Here is an 18,295-nt window from a genome sequence, read left to right on the forward strand (position 1 = left end):
TGTGCCATGGCTGCCCCTCCTGCGAGCCGCCCCGCCACCAGCAGCTGCTTGCTGCCGAGCTGCAAGTCCTCCTCTGGCTCCTTGTGCTCCAAATTTACCTGCACCTGCCCTCCTTCCTGGACAAACCACGTTCGGTCCCCATGTGTGGACGCAGGAGCATCTGACGGCCCAGGGCGGCAGGGGAAGCCCTGGTGATGTGGTGGTCAACACACCGTGGGCTTCCAGTTGTGGGGAGGGTGCTGAGGCTGTGGGGTGGTCGCGGGATGGTCCGGGGGCTTGTCATGAACCCAGCTTGGAAACTGGGAGCTCAGGAAGAAGGAATTTGGGGGTTTGCACCTACCACTGACACGTTAGCTTCAGCATCACATTCAGCCCCTACATCTCTTGGTCTGTTCCCTGCCTCCGGCGGCGTTGCACAGCTGAACGTGTCCATGAAGGACAAACGGACCAGACCATGACACAAAGATTTCGTGCTCTTTGTAGACCACTGCTTCCTCTGACGCCCTTCAGAAGAGCTGAGCAGAGATGTTTATACAGAACACAAAAGGTTTGAGGATGTGAGCTGGATGCAGAGGGATGGAGCCCAGCGTGAGATGAACGCTCTGGAGGCTGGATGCTCCTACAGAACTGCGGCTCCTGGGGCAGAAGCTCCCCGCTCTGGGAAGGACCCGTTCAACTGGGGGGTGCCCCCATTCCTTGCAACCTCCTGGCACCCCACCAACCCCTGGTTAAATTAAGGGCTGGGACCCCTCCAGGCTGGGGGAGGAGGAGGAAGGAGGTACACGAGTCAAAGCAGCAATCATAGCACCCTCGAGGAGGCTGATTTCAGGGTTGGGAAGGATCTTCCGAAATAACAGGTTATTTCCAGACTTAGGAAATGAAGCAAGTAGCCCACTGGCCCAGGAGGGACCACGGGGAGGTCTTGCATCTCTGAAATCAACAACCCGTGGAGCGGGTTGAGGTCACCACTCAACCCGGAGGACAGGAACTCGGGGAGAGGAAGAGGGGACCGGATGCTCAGCCAAAATACCTTAAGAAGTGATGTTAAGGATATCCCCTCTCCTCCAGAGCCAAGATGTGACGGTACCTCCCTGGGGCTCCACGGGGAGCGGTGGCGAGGGGGTGGCTCGCAGCAGGTGCTCCCAGAAGGGGCTGCCCCACACCTCTTCCCACCTCCTCCTCTTCTCCTAGCCTTCCTCCACCCACACCACTTGTTTCCCCCTACCTCCCTTCTTCATTTTGAAAGGAAAACCAGTGGTGGAGAGCTTCCAGGCCCACGCAAACAGGATACACGTGGGTCGAGACCCAGCGGGGAGCAGCGTAGGGCAGAGAGGGCAGAACTGTAAAATACTTGATAAAACCGTGTGAGCTTCTCACTGATGGTTATCTGAATAGGGGAGGTGTGTGGTCATGTGTGGGGGCACAGCAGAACTAGAGGAGAGCCGCACAGCTTTCCTGGTTCCTGGGAAAGCAAGCTGCCATCTGCCAGAAGGGAGAGGAACACCAATGGAAGAGCGATTTAACTGGATAATCTATCTAATTAAGATAGGTGAGAGGCTGGAGGCCAGGTGCCCTGGCAGAAGAAGGGCTGCAGGTCCCCATCTCCTTGCTGCTCCCCGCTGCAGTCACCTGGGCCATGCACAACCCCACTGTCCTCTGCAAGCCAACATCTGCCAAAGGCCCAGCTCGCTCAGGCTGTGCTCAGCCCTGCTGGCTGCGTCACCCTTCCCCTCTCCCCACCCCCTTTTTCCCCTGAAGAAATTTCGAAGAGATTTTTTTTTTGTAATTGGCATTGTCTGTTTGATCCCTAGTTCCTCGCCAGGCAAAACAAGGCATGCATCTTGCTGGAGACAGGATAGAGGACTCTTGGAGTTAATCGTTTTCTCCATTGTCTTTCAAATGTATGCTGAGATGTGGCTTGGGGGACCCATTGTGCCGTCTTCCTGCTTGTTTTTCCAACGGTCTCCAGTGAATAAAAGCAATGCAAGGCTCGTAATACACTTTCCATGACCTCTAATCTCGCTGCACGATCTATTTCAATTGCTAGGTTGCATACAGTATTCATTAACAGCGGTTCCACCTCCACCTCACCTCCTTCTCCAAAACCCAGCCGCTTGCTCCAGCTCCCCTCGCCTGGAGCACCACCTCCTCTGCTGTCATCCTCACCTTCCTCACGTTCCTCTCCCTGCTTTCTGTCCTCCTGAGTGCTCTCTGTCCCCTTTTCCCCAGAGCATTTGGGCCCTGGGGGTGTCAGCACCGGGCCGTGGTGACCCTGGCAGTGGGTGCAATGCCACGGCAGGTACACCTGCAGAGGCAGAGTGTGCTTGCCGAGGACCACCCTACCTCCTCGCCCCGCCATGAGCCGGGGTGATATTGGGGTGCCATCAGCCGTGGCAGCACCATGGGGGGAGCCAAGGGCTGGAGGCAACTTCAGAGCAGACAAAGCCCGCGGGTTTGCCTTCCCGCCCTGGCTATGAGCTCACCCCGCCGCCGCCGCGTGGGCTTGATGAGCTTCCCAGATGCGGAGGCACACAATGAGGCAGGGAAACCCTTGTTATTCGGCAGCTATTCCTCACGGCCCCTTTGGGAACGTTTGCCTTTCCGACCGCCTTCCTGCCACGCCGGAAGCCCTCAGGTGTCCCTGGGCTAGGACGGCCACCTGGGCTTTGAGCCTGAGTCACCCTCTCTTCCCCCAGCCCTCCCTTTGGCAAGGACGGGTGGCAAACGGCAGGAATGAATCAGAGGAGGGGATGGCCGAGGCACCAGCAGCCCACCTCCAGGTGTCCTGACACGTGTGTCCCAGCCTCAGCAACACAGGGGACCGGGGATCTGGGCACCGCTCATCACCACGTGGCACAGGTTTCAGGGGACGAGGAGATGTCTGGGTCACCTCGCTGGAAGCTGTGCTCATGGGTCCCTTCCTAAAAGGATTGAATTTGGTCCTTTCCAGCCCTAAAGCGTCACTCCCAAAAATCCTGCTCGAGATTTTGTGCTCACACCCTGCTCCAGCCAAGGATAAAACACCAGCTTTGGCCTCCTTGTTCCATCTTCTCCTTGTTTTCCCTCTCCTTGGCTTCTTCACACCAAGAAATCACGGGCAAACCCTGATCTGGATGTTTGTGCCCACCTCGAAGTGCTTGCACATCATTTCTCCCCGGTGCTGGCAAGTGGGCACCAGCAGGGCTGGGGAGGTGTGGGGCTGGGGCACCACCACAGCCCCAGTCTCCAGCCAAAATAATGTTCCTGTTCATCAGTCACATCTGCTGGGGAGGCAACCCGCAAGCCCCGTCATGCTCTGGGATTCCCGAGCTCAGCCTCTCTTGGGAAAATTGGCAACAGGCTGAGCCCCGCTGGGTCCGACTGCTTGCACCTTCTCCGTCTCCTTCCCATGTCCCGTGGAGCTGGCCCAGGCTGGCCATGGAGCACACAGTGTGCTTGTACCTCACGTTGCTCGGTCAGTCCCTGGGGACATCACAGCCCCAGAAAGATGGGCTTGGAGCAGTGCTGGGGTCCTCCAGTTAGCCACGGCCACCACAGGTATCGGTCCTGCTGCTCTCCCGTGTTCCTCACCTTGAATAGGGGCCGTCACCGTTATGGGATGGGGTCTGACAGCCTCACAGTGCCCTGCCAGCGGGCTGGGAGACCTGGAGGGGCCTTGGGAGACCGGGTGGTGGAAGGTGGAAAGACCATCACCATCCCAAATAACTGGAGGATTCAAAGAATATGAGGGCCAGCAGGGATCGACTCTCCTGACCACATGTCCAACCCAGGCCGGAGACAGCTCCCTCCCCGGCAGGCCCACGGTGAAATGCAACCCAAATGTTCTGCCGCCGTTATCGGCCTTGGCCGTACCACCCATAATCTCGTTCCTTTTCCGAGCCGCTCCTCGGGTTACGGCTCCTGGCGGTGACCGGCAGGGCACCACGAGCGGGGACAGGGGGACACGGGGACAAGGGACAGCCGTGGGGACAAGGAGAGGGGGCCGTGGCCGGGCTGCTCCCCTCACAGAGACCGCAGCTGGTGTGGGTGCTGCTGGCGGAGGGCACGGGGTGGCTGGGGCTGCCCCTTCTCGCACTGGCCTCCAGGTAAGCCGCCCGAGCCTGGCGTTATCTCCGACGTAAAGCAAACAGAAAGGGGAAAGTGAGAAGGAATTCCTCCTCCGAGAGGGTTCTTATCGCCTTTCCGCTTCCCGAGCCCCGGAGAGATACGGCGGGCTCAATGCTCCCTTGTTCCCCGGGGAGCCTCTCCTCCCCTGTCGTGAGGGGATGTGGTGGGGGTCCCGGCCCCGCTGCTCTCCCGTCATCCCCCAGCACACGCTCCACATCACGCCTACGTACATCAGCCCTCACCCAGGCACCCACAGCACCCTCCTCGATTTGGGGAGCCCCCTGGGACCATGGACTCGAGTCATTCCCAGCAGACACAGGCCATGCGTGGTGGCCCCGGCCCCGTGATAGTGACAGAGCTCACCGCAACCTCGAGCAGCGTCACGCAATTGAGGCCGAGAAGGAGCAAGCCGATGGCCAACACCACGGTGAGATTTCCAGGCTCCTTCCACCCCACCCATGTAAGAGGAGCGCTTGGGAACGATTTTACGCAGCGCTGCAGCTGCCAGAAACGGCACAGCTATTGATCATCGGGTTACAGAGCTGCGGAGCAAAATCGTTTCAACGCGAGGAGCGAACAGATGGCCAGCCCGAGCGGGGAGGAAATGATTTTGTCGCAGAAGTGACAAGCAGCTCGACTCAGCGCTGGTGCAGGAACCGGGCTGGGTTTGGCAGGGAAGACAGGGAGCCTGCAAGGCTCGGTAGTGCCACGTTTGTTCAAATTTTTTATTCATCCTGGTGTTGTTTCGCTTGGTGTGGGGAATGCGATCGCCACTCACTCAACTGTGGTTCGGTGCGGTTGCCCAAATATTGGCGTGCAGTTCCTTTACAGGTGCGGTGGCGTAAACTGCCTGGCCTCCAGCTGCTGCTCCAGAAGGGTGTTGGTCTCCAGTAAGTCCCGTGGCCGTCCTGCCAGCACCCTTCGTGTGTCTCAGATACTCTCAGACACCTCAAATGTCTCTAGACAACTCTCAGGATGCCAGCCTGGATTCTGAATCTATTGAAGAAAACATTTAATTTTGCTGCTCAGCCCTTTTCTGACGGCATTTTTAGGTAGCACAGACAAACCTCTGAAGAAGTGGTAATAAGGAAATTAATATAAAAGGGTCTGCCCGGCATGGGGATGGGAGACAGAAACTCTGTAGAGCCAAAGGAAGGGAAGTGCAAATATCTCCAGCCTCTTTTTTTCGTGTGGGAGGTTGTGCGTGCAAGACAGCAGCTTCTCTCTGAAGGTCCTGAGAACTTAGAAATGCCCGTGGCCGACCTGCAGATTTAGAACAAAACTGAGCAGAAATCCTAACTGGAGTCCGATGATGAAACCTAAGAGAGGAACTTTGACCCAAATAGCAGCAGACAGCAGAGCTCCTTGCAGCGCCAAGCCCAGGGAAGGCAGAGGGATACCGGTAGCCCGGAACAGTCCGTTCTCGGAGAGGTCTCATTTTGGTACCACTGCAGCAGGGTGTCTGGGAAAGTCCCCTTATTTTTTCGTTGAAGACGAGCCTGTGCCAACGTAAAGAAGCCTGGCAGAAAGCAAGGGCAGGTTCCAGCAGGTTCAGCCGAGGGAAGCTGGGCTCTGGAGGCTTTAGGAGCTCAGTGCAAGCAGCACAGCACAGCCTGCTCTCCTGGGGTCTCCCGCTGGCAGCGTGGGGTGTCGGACCTCTTTTTCCAGGCATCTTGGAAAAGCAGCTCTGCCTCCTCCCCGCTGGGACCTCGGCTCGCAGAAGAAGAGCAGGGAGAAGGTTGGGATGCAATAGTTTGGGAAGAAGGTTCCCCAAATCTCCCATAGACCTGCAGACATACCCGGGGGCATAGCAAGGTTCCACGGGGTCTGGGGCAAAACCAAGGTCTGTGATCTTTCCTAAATGAGGACGGCTCATAGTGTAATGAGTCAGCAGGCTCAGCAGGTACCCGGGGGCAAACTGCTCTCACTTTTCTTCCTCCCCTGCTGCCCTGCCCACCCTCCATCTCATCCTGGGCACGTTAAATGAATTGCAATTAAACGCATCTCTAATTTATCTCCATTCTTTCCTCCCTCAAGAATGATTGTCCCAGGGTGATCTCTCCGATAATGAGAAGGGAAACGCTTTTGAAAATTAAAAAATACTTGTTACAGAAACCCCAAAACCAAACGCCCTGAGATCAACAGAGGCTGAAAGCCCGGGTGGATGCAAATGTGCAGAGATTAGCAGCTGTTCGAATGCAAGATGATCACCCACCGGCGTATGCTTCCAGAGCATAGACCGAAGCCCTACAGAACTATGAATAGATTAGGAAAAAATGCTGTCAATTGCTCTCCTTTGTGAGCGGTTTCATGGCCCTACTGGCAGGCTGGAGCTGGTGGAGGCAGACGCCCACCCTGGGCTGGTAGGGGCCGCGTTAGAGAAACCGGCCCAGACATCTGACGGTGAAATCAGAGGAATATTTATTACTGAAATTCCACCGTGCTTTCCAGAGAGAGGGGACGAGGGAGCCCCGTGAGCGCTGCGCTGAAGACGGGGAGAAAAGCAACGCAGGGCCGGTTATGGGAAAAGCAGATTGCCCAGGGAAGCCTTCAGCTTTCTGGTGCTAGACATTTCCCACCGAGGCTCTGGGTGCAGAAACCAGTTGATTTCTCCCCCATGATCTGCACTGACCCTCCCCAGACCTCCTCCGAGCCCCGAGCCCCATCCGTCCCTGCGGCCACCTCTGCCCCCGCGTCCCTTCCCAGCTGCTCCCGCACGCTCGCTGCCGGCTGCCCGGCTGCCCTTTCCTTGGGACAATGCCTGCCATTGAGGCCGGGCGGGCACGCCGGCGGTGACACGGAGCTGCAGGCACAGCGGGTCCCCTGGCCTGGGAAAAGGGCTTCAGCCACCAGCACGGCGCCGCGCACAGTGGCTCTGTGCATCACCCTGGTGGCTCCGCGTTCAGTCCCACTGCAAGGTGCCAGAGCCCAACACCAACAGCTGAAGCCCGGAGCACGACCTCAGGAGCTCACAGTGACGGTAAACGCTGTCCCACATGCCCATGCACCATAAACGCCTTGCGAGGGAAAAAATCATCTCAAATACTTTCGGAGAGACGAGTTGCTTGATGCGCCGAGTCCGGCTGCGCTGCATGGCTTGCTGCGGCCACAACAGGTCTTTCTTCCTTCTTTTTAGGACACGTCCATCCTGCAGAGTCTTCCGAACATGAAATTAGAAGACAGGAACCGATTTATCAACCAAACCCTGCTACCAGCCCTCTCTGCGGGGCTCGGGATATCTGCTTCCCCACGCCTGCCATAGGCTAACAATCCCTCCCTGTCTCACCAGGGAAAGTAAATGGGTCAGCGCGCACGCAGAAACTGCAAGATGGAAGTTGATATTTGAGTGCTGCGATGATGATGAATATTACTATTGTTGTGATTTTTTGCCGGTTCCAGACAGGGCTAAAGGATCTGTTCTGTACAACTTGTGCTCCCTCCCCCCGGCCCCTTCCTGCTTGCCTGCATTTTTTGCTGAAGCACCAGTTCAAGCCTGGCATTTCTGCCCAGCGCTATCTCCAGGCAAAATCGCAGGTCTCTACGATTCAGCGAGTGCATCGCTGCCTCCCTGAGCAGAGCTGGAAGAGGGCCAGGGAATATCCCGGTGCCACCAGCTCCTGATGAAGCCGGTGCAGAACGAGGCCAGCATCACTACGGATCTGGGAGCCTGTTACAAGGGAAGAGGCAGCCTGCTCCTTCAGCTTGGCCATAAAAAGCAGGGGGAAGGACTCTTTTACCCAACACAAACTAAGCTGCAGCCACTCGATTCGAAGGCGGCGTCAGGGAAATAAGCTCTGGCCTGCCCCCTCCCCATGGGACACCCTAGCCAGGTTCCCACACGTGTCCTTGGGAGCGTGCCTCCCTCGGAGCAGACAGCAGATACCTGGCAGTTGCTTTGCCCGCTGGGACGGTTTCCCTGCAGAGGGGGGAGGAAAAAGGGGGCTAGCTCAGGGTTTCATTAACCTAAAAGATGATTGCAACAGCAACGTGGCCTATATAGGAATTGTGTCAGGGAATAGGCCGGGGAGGGGGCAGAAGGCGGTGGGTTAGGGCAGCGCTGCTGCTGCTTCCCAGCCCCAATCCACCAGAAACGCAGGGCTTGTGTGGCTTTCACACCCAGCTCTGGGCTGGGGGAAAGAGGGCTCCTCAAACTCAGCCTGGAGCTCGGAAAAGGCTCCCTCCTGTCAGAAACACGGCTGATCCCACAGCCACATGTGCGGGGACATGCAGGAGGAGAACCTCCAAGCCAACCGTTCCCACTCAAGAAATGATGTGGCAACAACCCTCCCCTACACATTTGCGTGGCCGCCTGGAGATGGACGCATGGAGCATCCCTCGTGGGGATGCATGTGGACAGGGGGACGTGGGGTGGGCTGTTTTGGGGTCGCTTTCCCCTGGTCTGAGCTTCTGCTGCCAGCAGAAGGGACGGTGCCTCCGTCCTGGCCATGCCTGCCCCAGCTTCCTAAGCAGGCAGGAGTGGCATGGCAAGCTGGAGCTGATCCGGCTGAAAACTATCCCAGCAGTAGGAACGAACCAGGAAAAATAAAATCAAGACAGAGTGAACGCACAGCTGGAGGCAGAGGGGTGCAGGCGGGATTGCCGCTTTCTCCAGAAGCTTTTTTCCGAGCGGCTTGCGCCAATTTTGAAACCACACCCTCGGTCACAGACAGAGATGTAAATCCGTCTGCTCCTGAGCCGTGCCGCAGCACCGGTGAGCCCCCCTCCTCCCCAGAAACCCCAGTTTGGCTGCCCTGGGCGGCTGGAGCAGGAGGATGGGAGAGGATCCCTGCTCGGGGCTTGCTGGCAGACGTCGGGTGCAGCCCTGGGAGCGTGTGAGAGCTGCAGAGGTGGAAGGAGGGACGCGGGGAGGAAGGAAGGAGCTATTGTCACCGCAGGGGGCTTTGTGTGGCCGGCGTTCCTGAAATTCCCGTGGCCCGTGGGGGCTCCCCTGGCAGGGGGAAGGAGAAGGAGAAGGCCAGACAGGTTGACCAGAGGGGTTGCGCTGTTCCTGGAGCTGTTTTCTTGAGATAAGCCTGACCTATTCGCTGTCCTGCCGGAGCAGCGGCAGGAGCCGGCCTTTACGTCCGACTTGACCTTCTATTGTGGCTCCAGATAGCGGTCGAGCAGGTCCCAAATTTGGAGGCAGGAAAAAAGAGACAGATTGCTCTGAGACACGGCAAAGTGACCAAAATCCAGGTGTTGAGTGTCCCTGGGTGGCTGTTTCGGTGGGGGAAGAGGAAGTCTGGTTGCACCTTGGAGCACGAGCACCTCCTCAAACCCTGGGGCAGTGGGCACGAGGAACCAGCCCCTGCTGCCCATGGAAATGTCTTGGCAGGTTAGGGGAAAAAAAAAAAAAAGGGATCCATCCTCCATCACTTCTGGACCCCGGGGACCAGAAAGTGCTCAAAAACCCCACGGTGGCAGTGACGGTCCCCTGGCAGAGCTGGCAGCCCCACGTGGGTCGGGAGGGTTGTCCCATGGGAGGACACTTGGCCAACACGTGGGGAAGATGCAGCCTTTGGACACAAAAGATAAAGATCTTCAGGCTGGGCTGGGCATCAAGTCCAGAGAGAACTTGAGAGAGCTGATGTTTTCCAAAAACCTGCTGGTTTTTAGTAGCAAAAAAAATAGGATCCTTGGATAAAAGCTGGATCCAAGGGCTTGCGCGGCGTGAGGGTATATCTGTGCCACGCTCTCCTCCTTTATCTGGATTTTTCCATTCTCTGAGGTACCTCGACCCTCCCTCTGCCCAAGATAACGGAGAGGCAGCCGAAATGGCATTTTAAACTCTTGGCTCCATCCGCCAACAATTGGACAAAGCAAAGAGGCAGGATGGGAGAAACTGGCATTCTGGAAACTTGTGTTTGATGGAGAGGGGTCACACCCCCTTCAATAGAGATTGGAGTCGGGGGTCATTTTACATCTGCCTTTAATGAAGAATGGTGGGAAGGGAAATTTAGCTCCGATGAGCTAATTAAATATATATATAATTTCCACTGTTACCAAGAAGAAAAAAAATAAAAGAAAAAAAAAAAAAGGCTTGGAGCAGCTGCTAGGTCATTGTTTGTGAATTTAAAAATAAAAGTTTCTTGGCATAGGTTGCCGAGATGGAGGCAGTGTCTTGCGCTGTCATTCCAGAAAGGGAGAGCGAGCGAAAGGAGGAAGAGGCCAGGCGAGGATAGCTCAGCCCGGCTACGTGTTGCTCAGGTGTGTCTTGGCTTTCGAGCCTCTTTTCCCTCTGGCTGGGTTAGGTAATCCACATCCTGCCCAGATGGTGAGCCTCACCAGGGACAGATTTACGGGCCCCACGCCCTGAAGAGCTGGGAATGTCCTGCCAGAGGGTGGCAAATGGCTGTCAGCACCCCGAGGGCACCAGCGGGGCTCAGTGGCCCCGACCGGGCTCTCCTGGGACCCCCACCCCTCTGCCCAGGGACCCAGGGGCTCCAGGTAAGCTCAGGTGCCTGCTGCTGGCCCGACCAATGCTGTAGGTGTACCTCTGCATGGCTTTGCTCCCTGCTGTCCCAGTTTCCTTACTGGTTGTCCTGGATGGCCCCCAGATCGAAGCTACCAGGTGGTTTTGTCCCCTTGGACCTACACCGCATCTCCTGCTGGGACCTGGGCCTGACCCATCGCCAACAAAGAGCAGTCAGGACAGTCCCCAAGGACTCGTCCTCTGAGCCCAGACCTCCGTATGGTATGAGAACGCACCCCAGTGCTTGTCAGGACCCTGGGTGCACGACCAGGCCCTGTCTGTCCCAGCCAGCCTCCCCTGGGACTCGCACCCACCTGGGTGCACCTCCTGGGTTGGGGCCACCCCAGCTCCTGGCTTGTCCTCTCTTGTGGGGCCACAAGCCAGCCCGTGGCAGGAGGCCTCATCTCCTGCAGCCTCGATGCTGATTTTTCCCTCCCCGCCCTGCTGCATCCATTAGCCCGATGCTTTCTGGCAGCGGCTGCACGTAGGACGGGAGACCTGAACTTTTCCATTCCCCTCTGCCCCGGCGGGTCCAGCCCCGCGGCGATGCTCTGCCCACTGACGTGGTGTTGGCTGGGGCTGCGGTGGCCGTTCCCGTCCCCGCGAGCACCTCGTGCTGCTCCTTCCCCCTCCTGTCCCGCGCCTGGTGTGCGATGTCCTTGGCAAGCGCGAGCATCACTTCAAAGAGCCTGCCCCTATATTCTTGGCAAAAGGGAAATAATCATAATAAAAGAAAAAAAAAAAAGGCTCCTGACTCCCCCTCTGCCAGATTCCGCAGCCAGGGAAAGGGAGCGAAGCGTGGGAGAGCCTGGCTGGCTTCAAAGCCCTGCTCCACCTGCCTGCCTGCTCCATCACCCAGCCAGGAGATGCTGCACCAGGCAGCAGGAGGGCTGGAGGACTTTCCCATGGCATCCCCCAGCCCGTCTGCCCCCGTCCCGCTATGGGAGTGGACCTCTGCACCCAGACACCACGCCGACGTGCTGGCGAGCTCCAGCTGGCTGCTGGTGTCCCTCCCTCGCTGCTGGCCCACGCTCCCCTTCCCCTGGCACCGCTCGGGGTTGTCCGTACTCACAGCCCGTTTTTTTTTTTTTTTCCTCCCTGGGAGCAGGACAGAAAGGCTTCCCGCGTGTGCACTTCAGACAAGTCTGTTCATCAAGAGCTGTTGGCTCCCTCCTCACGGTGCTGATGGGAAGGCCTTTCTTGTTTAAAGAGGAAAACAGATGAATAGATTCCCTTGACACCCAGCCTTATCAGGCATGAACCCAAGGGAGTCCCTTGTTTAAACACTGGGAGTACATTGCTGGATAACACCCCCCGCTCCCTCCCCTCCTGGCTCTTTTTTTTTTTTTCTTTTGGGTTGGGTGGTTTTTTTTCTTCTTCTATTTGCTCTTTCTGAGCTGCTTTCTTCTGTGCCAGACCCACTCAGGGGATGCAGGAGGATGGTGAGGGTCCTACAAACCCAAACACTGGGGCCAGATCAGCTCTCTGCAAGGGGAGAGCTTGGGGCTGAGGGTGGGAGCAGGCGGAGAGGCTGGGATAGAGCACGAGGACATCAGGGCCAGGACAGGAGGACAGTGAAGTGGGAGAAAAAGTTTGCTCTCTGCTGACCTTAGGTCTCCCTCCTCTCCGTGCATATCTAAGCCTTTGAGGCTAAAAAAGACCTGCTCCCCCCTCCTTCCCCTACAGAAATAGAGGGTAGAGTCAAACTTGGAATTCCCCTCTGTCTCATCGCTGGAGAGACAGGGTCCTGCTGGTGATCTCACCCCACCAGAAACCTTTCTGCACACAGGGCTAGCGAGCACTGGAGAGAGAGGCCGGGAAGGAGGAGGGGAGTCATGGCAGGAAACCAAGAACACATCAGACACTCTAAATTTAGATCTTTTTATTCAGCTCGGACAATATTCCTTGATTTCTCATTGTTCGGGAGAGGGCAGAGGGCAGGGGATCTATTGAAAGGCTTTGTCCTGAGAGATGCCACTTTGTCTGGGCATACGGGGGCGGCGGAGCTGCACACTGGGCCGGGCAGGGGCGCGTGTCCCGCTGCTCCAACCGGGGCGATGCTGGGGCATCGGCACAGCCCCACTACCCGAAGCACAAAGCCTGGAGCCCCCCATGTCCCTCGTCACCTGCCCCATCCAGCGCCGGTGACCAGTCCCCGTGCCAGCGGGGCGTCAGGCGCAGGGCGTGTAGGATAAATACACACCCGCTCTATACGTCTCGCTGCCTTTCCGGCACTGCAGCTCAAAGTCTATTTTTAAACTCCCTCCTTTATTACACACGCCAGCAGATAGCGACGGCCTGCCCACCCCCATATCGCGGGTGCCGCTCTCCCGCACGTCCCGGCGAGCACCCAGCACGGGGACAGGGCGCAGGGTGGGCTGCGGGCACCAACCCGCTCCTCTCCCCATCACCGGTGGGGTGTCTGGCTGCGTCCGTGCCCCTGCAGAGCAGAAACCACAAGGTGTTTCTTCCCATTGTGTCAGTGGGATCTCAGCTGTGCCCTGAGCCCGGGGTTTACGGGAGGTAAAGGAGCCGAGGGCGCAGCATCACCAAATCCACCTGCCGCCGGTGTCGGCACGGCCAAACCATCGCAGGCGGGAGGACCAGACCTCGCGGGGCTCTCCATCCCCGACCCACGTTGAGCAGTGCTCGGGCACGTTTTGCTCTGCCCCACGAGCACCGCTAGCAGGTGAGGGGGGAGGAAGAGCCGCTCGCTTTTGGTTTTTGAACCCTCGTCTTCATTTCACATCATGAGTCATGTTACGTTCTGAGCTGAGTAACTGCTGGGGCTATTTTTACTCCAGCTCGGCAAGCTTCCTTCTCGCTGCCGCCGCCACCGCCGCCGCTGCTCGCCGCGGACCCAGGGGCAAAGGATGGGGACACGGTGAGTGGCGGGGGCTGCGGGGCTTGGGGTGGCGTGGGTGGGGAGGGGGCACGCTGCCCACCTCCCTGAAATGGAGACGAAAATAGCCTCTGCCTCGTCAGAATTGACAGCTGACCCGCGATGCGCAGCGCACTCACACACACGTACGTTTGTATTTATTATCCTGTGAGAGAGGGGAAGGGGGGAGGGAGAGAAATTCCTTTCAGGTTCTATTCACCAGTCTGGAAAAATAAAGAAGGAAAGCAGAACATTTTTTCCTTTCATCAAAACAGGAAAGAGAGGGGGAATGGGGTGGGGAGCAGATCCATAGACATAATGGATGGTTGCCAGAGTAAGGAAATTGTTCCCTTCTACCCTAAACTTGGGGGAGGGGGGAGAAATAGCTGGTGGTGTGAGCAGGGAAGGCCGCATCCCCTCCTCCCCACTGTATGCCTACGGGAAAGCACTGGGAAATCAGCCCCCCCCAGCTTCGCCTTCCCTCTTTGGATCCTGCTCGACCTGCACATCCGCAGGGATGGCGGTGCCTTTGCCTTCCCCTTCGGCCCAGGGCGCGGGGCAGCAGCCGCAGCCGGCACGAGCCCTCTCCCCCTGCCAGGGTCCATGCTCTGCCCGATGGATGTGTCTGCGTGCTCATCCCCCTTCACTTCTGTCATGTTTCTGTTGGGAAGGGGTGAGATGGTGGACAAGGTGAGGGGCAGGGGGAATTCCTCCACCGTGGAGAAGGAGAGGCCCTGGAGGAAGCCTGGCGAGTGCCATCAAATGCCTGCTCGCCTGGTGACACCTTCCCCTGGGGTCAGGTTCTCTGCGAGGGCTTTACTCATCCTCGGAAAGCACTTTCCCTGCCAGCGCCAGGGGCGAGGAGGCGAATTATGCAAGCCCTCGATGCCCCGAGGCCCTGCCTTTCTCCAGCACCAGATATAAACAGCAGGCCGCCCGCCTGTCTCTGTCTCCTTCCTTCGCTCCTCTTCCCCCTTCCTCCTGCCTTCCTCCCTGACTAAACTCAGCCGTCGGGAAGCCGATGCAGCTCCCATGGCAGCCCCGGGGCCTTATGGAGCAGCTGCCCCCATCCTGATGGCTCCCACTGGGATAAACCTGACGGAAGCAGCCCCCGTGGTGTAAACCCGATGCACCTCCTGGTGCCACCAGGCGTAAAGCTTACTCTAGGTGCCCGTCACAGCTGCCCCCCTCCATTGACGGCTGCGGCAGCCCCAAGGAGGAGGTGTGGGGATTGCTCATCCTTCCCCTGAACCCGGAGCAGGCGCAACACCTAGGCTAGGTACCGCGAGTGGGCGGGCTGACTACACGCCGGCTGTCAGCACCTCCTAATTTCTTTCCATTGATTGTTTTTCAAAGTGGGATTCATCACGGAGAGGCTGAGACAACTCAGCTGTTCAGACTGAGTCTTGCTTTCCATTGTAAGCCCTGTTTTTCTTCCTACTCTTTCACAAGTCTGGAAAAAAAAAAAAAAAAAGAAAAGAAAAAGAAGATATTGCCCCTCATATCATGCTCCTGTGGATGGTGGCGAGTAGGTCATTTTTTCCACCAACGTGAGCAAGGAGCTGCGTGCCATCCTAGGACACGTGCTGCCCTCCTCCCTTGTGACAAGAAAATAACCCAGAGGGATGAGCTGTTCACAGGTTAGGGAGCTGTCGTGGCGGTGAAAGTGTTTTAATAAGAAACCCTGCTGCAGGCCCTTACAAAATCCCTGTTTTCATTGTGGTTTGCCTGAGGGGCCTTTGCCAGCTACCACAGTTGCGACTGGGCTTTGTCAAGTTGTGATGCTCCGAGGGGACATTTTTATGATCTGGCCATTCCATGTAGCCTTGAACCACAACAAGCTTCAAACCCTTGTCCTGTGACATCTGTGACAACGATGACCTCCACCAGTGGGCCTGCAGGCCTCCACCCCACCCCACAGGCCACATGAGGAGACAATGGAGTCATCCCCGTTAGATTTAGGGGCTCACAGGGTAGATCACAAACGGATTTCACAAAAGCAAGAGAATAAGAGGAACACCCAGCCCAGGGCACCGTGGTTTTGAGAGTGTGTGACCCTGTTGGGTTCAACACCAATGATCTCAGTGGAGCGAGGCTGGCACGGTCTGAACTTCAGTACCTCACTGGAGAAAAATCTGTCCCTATCTTAAAAGCAGAAGGAGCGAGGCAAAGCGGCTGAAGCCTGAGCAGCTCGCATATCGTCTTGCTCTATTTCCAGGCGGGGTCATAGGTAGATGATTAGTCAAATTCCAAACATCCTCTTCCTTGCCGTCTGGAGATTCAACGGGGATTAGCTTTTTGTTCCTGATGTCGAGCTTCTAAAAACTGCCCGGCATCATCCACATGAAAATAAATAACTCTATTTCTATCCCAGCTCGCATGTAACGTAGCCGGATATTAAAAAAAAAAAAAAAAAAAAGGCACGTAGCCCCCCAAAAGCAGTCCCTGCAGCAGCTCCTGTTCCTACCAAGCAAGAAAATTAGCAGCACTCCTCCCTGCTAGCGTGCTGCTGCATCCTTCTCTCCGATGGTGCTAGATGTCCCTGCGGAGGAGCCTGCTCAGCCCTCCCACACGCAGGCTGTTCTGCCCTGGCGAGGCAGCCACCGAGGCGTGGGGGACCCCCTGCACAGCCTGGATGAGGTGGTGGGGAGGCAGCTCAGCCTCCCTTTGCCCCTTATGGACTTTAACGGGGTCAGGCAGGAGCTGGTTTTGCCAACCCAAATCCTCAACATTCCCCCCACAGCCCGCCGAGGAGCCGATGGCTATGGCATTCCTTCGGTTGGTGCCACCTGGAGCGAGGTGAGGTGGACCCAGACCTTTCTAAAGCCCTGTTTTTGGGGCCTTCTGCAGATTTCTGAGGAGCTTCAGCCCCCAGGTGAATGCTAGGGCAGTATCTCCACCCCGCTGTGGGGGCAGAGAGATGGCTGGCAGGCCAAGATGCAGAATGAGGGGAATTCTAAGAGCGACCTGAGGAATTTGGGGTGGGACTGGGCTAGCAAAGCTGGAGCATCTAAGGTGAAGTCCTTGCTAAGGTCTCTGGCGATGGAAAAAGGAGCAGAGGTATGCACTGCATTTCCACTTCCTCCCACTTGAGCTTCAAAATCGGGACTGAGCCACCTCAAGCTCGGTTTGAGGGACTCCCAGGACACTCCTTATCTCCCCATTCACCCACCTCAGATGGCCCCGGCTTCAGAGCTGGGGAAATCTCGTAGCTGTTCCTCATCCCTGGACACCTTGCATGGTGCACACGTAAGTGTGGGTGCGAGACCGTGTGTTTCAGAGAAGGCTGGCTGCATGAGGCTCGCAGGCACCCAGGGAGTCTCAGAGAGCATGTGTGATGCTGCGAGATGAGGCCACTGCCGTGCCGGTGGGTGTACGCATGTGAGAAAGGAAGGGAGAGGGGGAGAGTGAAGGAGAAACACATGGACGCCCAGGGATGTGTGAATGAGACAAAATCTGCACGTAGCTGAGCACGCGAGCGGCTCGAGCAGAAGCCTGCGCGTAGCACGGAGGAAGCAGGGGAAGATGCTTGGGATTCAGAGCGATCGCCTGCTGAGTGCCTGCGGTGCATGACAGTGCAGGAATGTGTCGGTGGAGACCAGGCTGCACAAAGACGGTGCAGGAAAGCCCTCCCGGCAGTGCCCGCAGCGTGCTTTGCAAGTGTGCAACTCCACACTGGGAGATCGCCCATACGTACATGAGAGGGCGTGCGTACGTGTGTTTTTGCAATAGGATATGACTCTTTCTTGAACTCACCTGTTAGCAGCCTTCCCCTCCCCCCCCTCCCCGAGCAAATATCTGCTTGCTTAATTTCCCTTCAGCTGTTTATTACATTGCGGAGATAATCACACAGAAAAACACCTCCCGGTGCCACGTGCAACACCAGATTGCCTTGTAGCAACGTTTAAATTTCTCCGTTTTTTTTTTCTTTTTTTTTTTTTTTTTCCTCCTCTTTCTGCACACAAAGAGATGCAAGCTATTAAAGCCGTATCTCTCCCCGGAGCAAGTGTTGCAAGGGAAGGACGTGAGGCGAGCTGAGGAATACGGGCTCCTGACTGCAACAGCGAGAACCCAGGGCAAGAAAAATAGCAAACTCTGGAGCTGGGAACTCCTCTCTTATCTCTGGTTGAGGAGGAAGGAATTTCTGTCCCCGTTCCTCACGCGATATTCAAGCCACTCTATAAGGAATATTATAGCGTTAGCCATTTTTAATTAATTAATCATTCAAATTAACACACTTTTATTTTGTCAGCGAGGAGCTGCTGCTCCCTCGCTAGATTTTTCGCCTTGATACCCGGCCAAGAGGAGGATGGCAAGTTATGCTCCACCCATCTCTCCTTTATAAAAGCAGCAGCCCCGAGTGCCAGTTTAGTCTCTCTTTCAGCTCGCAGACTAAAATAAAGATCCACCGGCTCGCTCTCCTCCCATTGCATTTCACCTTGTCGGTTTTCTCCTCTCTTGCTGCAGCAGGGTGCGGGAGGCGGCTGAGCTCTGAGGCTTGTCAAGGCTCAGCGCACGCACGCACACAGGCGCAGTCTGGAGCAAAAAAAAGAAAAACAAAAACAAAAACAAAAACAACCCAAACCCAGGCATTTGCTCTCACCTGTCTCCAAAACCAAAGCAAAGCCTCGCTGCCAAGCCTGCTGCCAGCATCGCGGAACAGAAGGCACCAAAGCCAGCGCTTAACCTAAGGGGAAGAAACCCAGTTTACAACTTTTCTCGAAGAAAACGAGAAGGCGCGAGGAAGAAAAAGAGAAATTAAAAAGAGAAAAAAGAAAGAGACATCGAGGAAGATCTGATTTTTGGATTTGGCACCAAACTTTGGGAAAGTTTAT

General features: G+C 56.6%; 1 long non-coding RNA gene across 1 annotated transcript; it reads left to right on the forward strand.

Annotated features, from left to right (window-relative positions):
• The first annotated feature begins 11,991 nt into the window (after positions 1-11,991).
• LOC125183466 (uncharacterized) lies at positions 11,992-18,244 on the forward strand. The gene is made up of 2 exons (XR_007165509.2): positions 11,992-13,268; positions 13,384-18,244. It is a non-coding gene; the product is annotated as an uncharacterized lncRNA (long non-coding RNA).
• Positions 18,245-18,295: the final 51 nt, after the last annotated feature.

Source organism: Anser cygnoides, chromosome 1, assembly GCF_040182565.1.
Source record: "Anser cygnoides isolate HZ-2024a breed goose chromosome 1, Taihu_goose_T2T_genome, whole genome shotgun sequence".
Classification (NCBI taxonomy): Eukaryota; Metazoa; Chordata; class Aves; order Anseriformes; family Anatidae; genus Anser; species Anser cygnoides.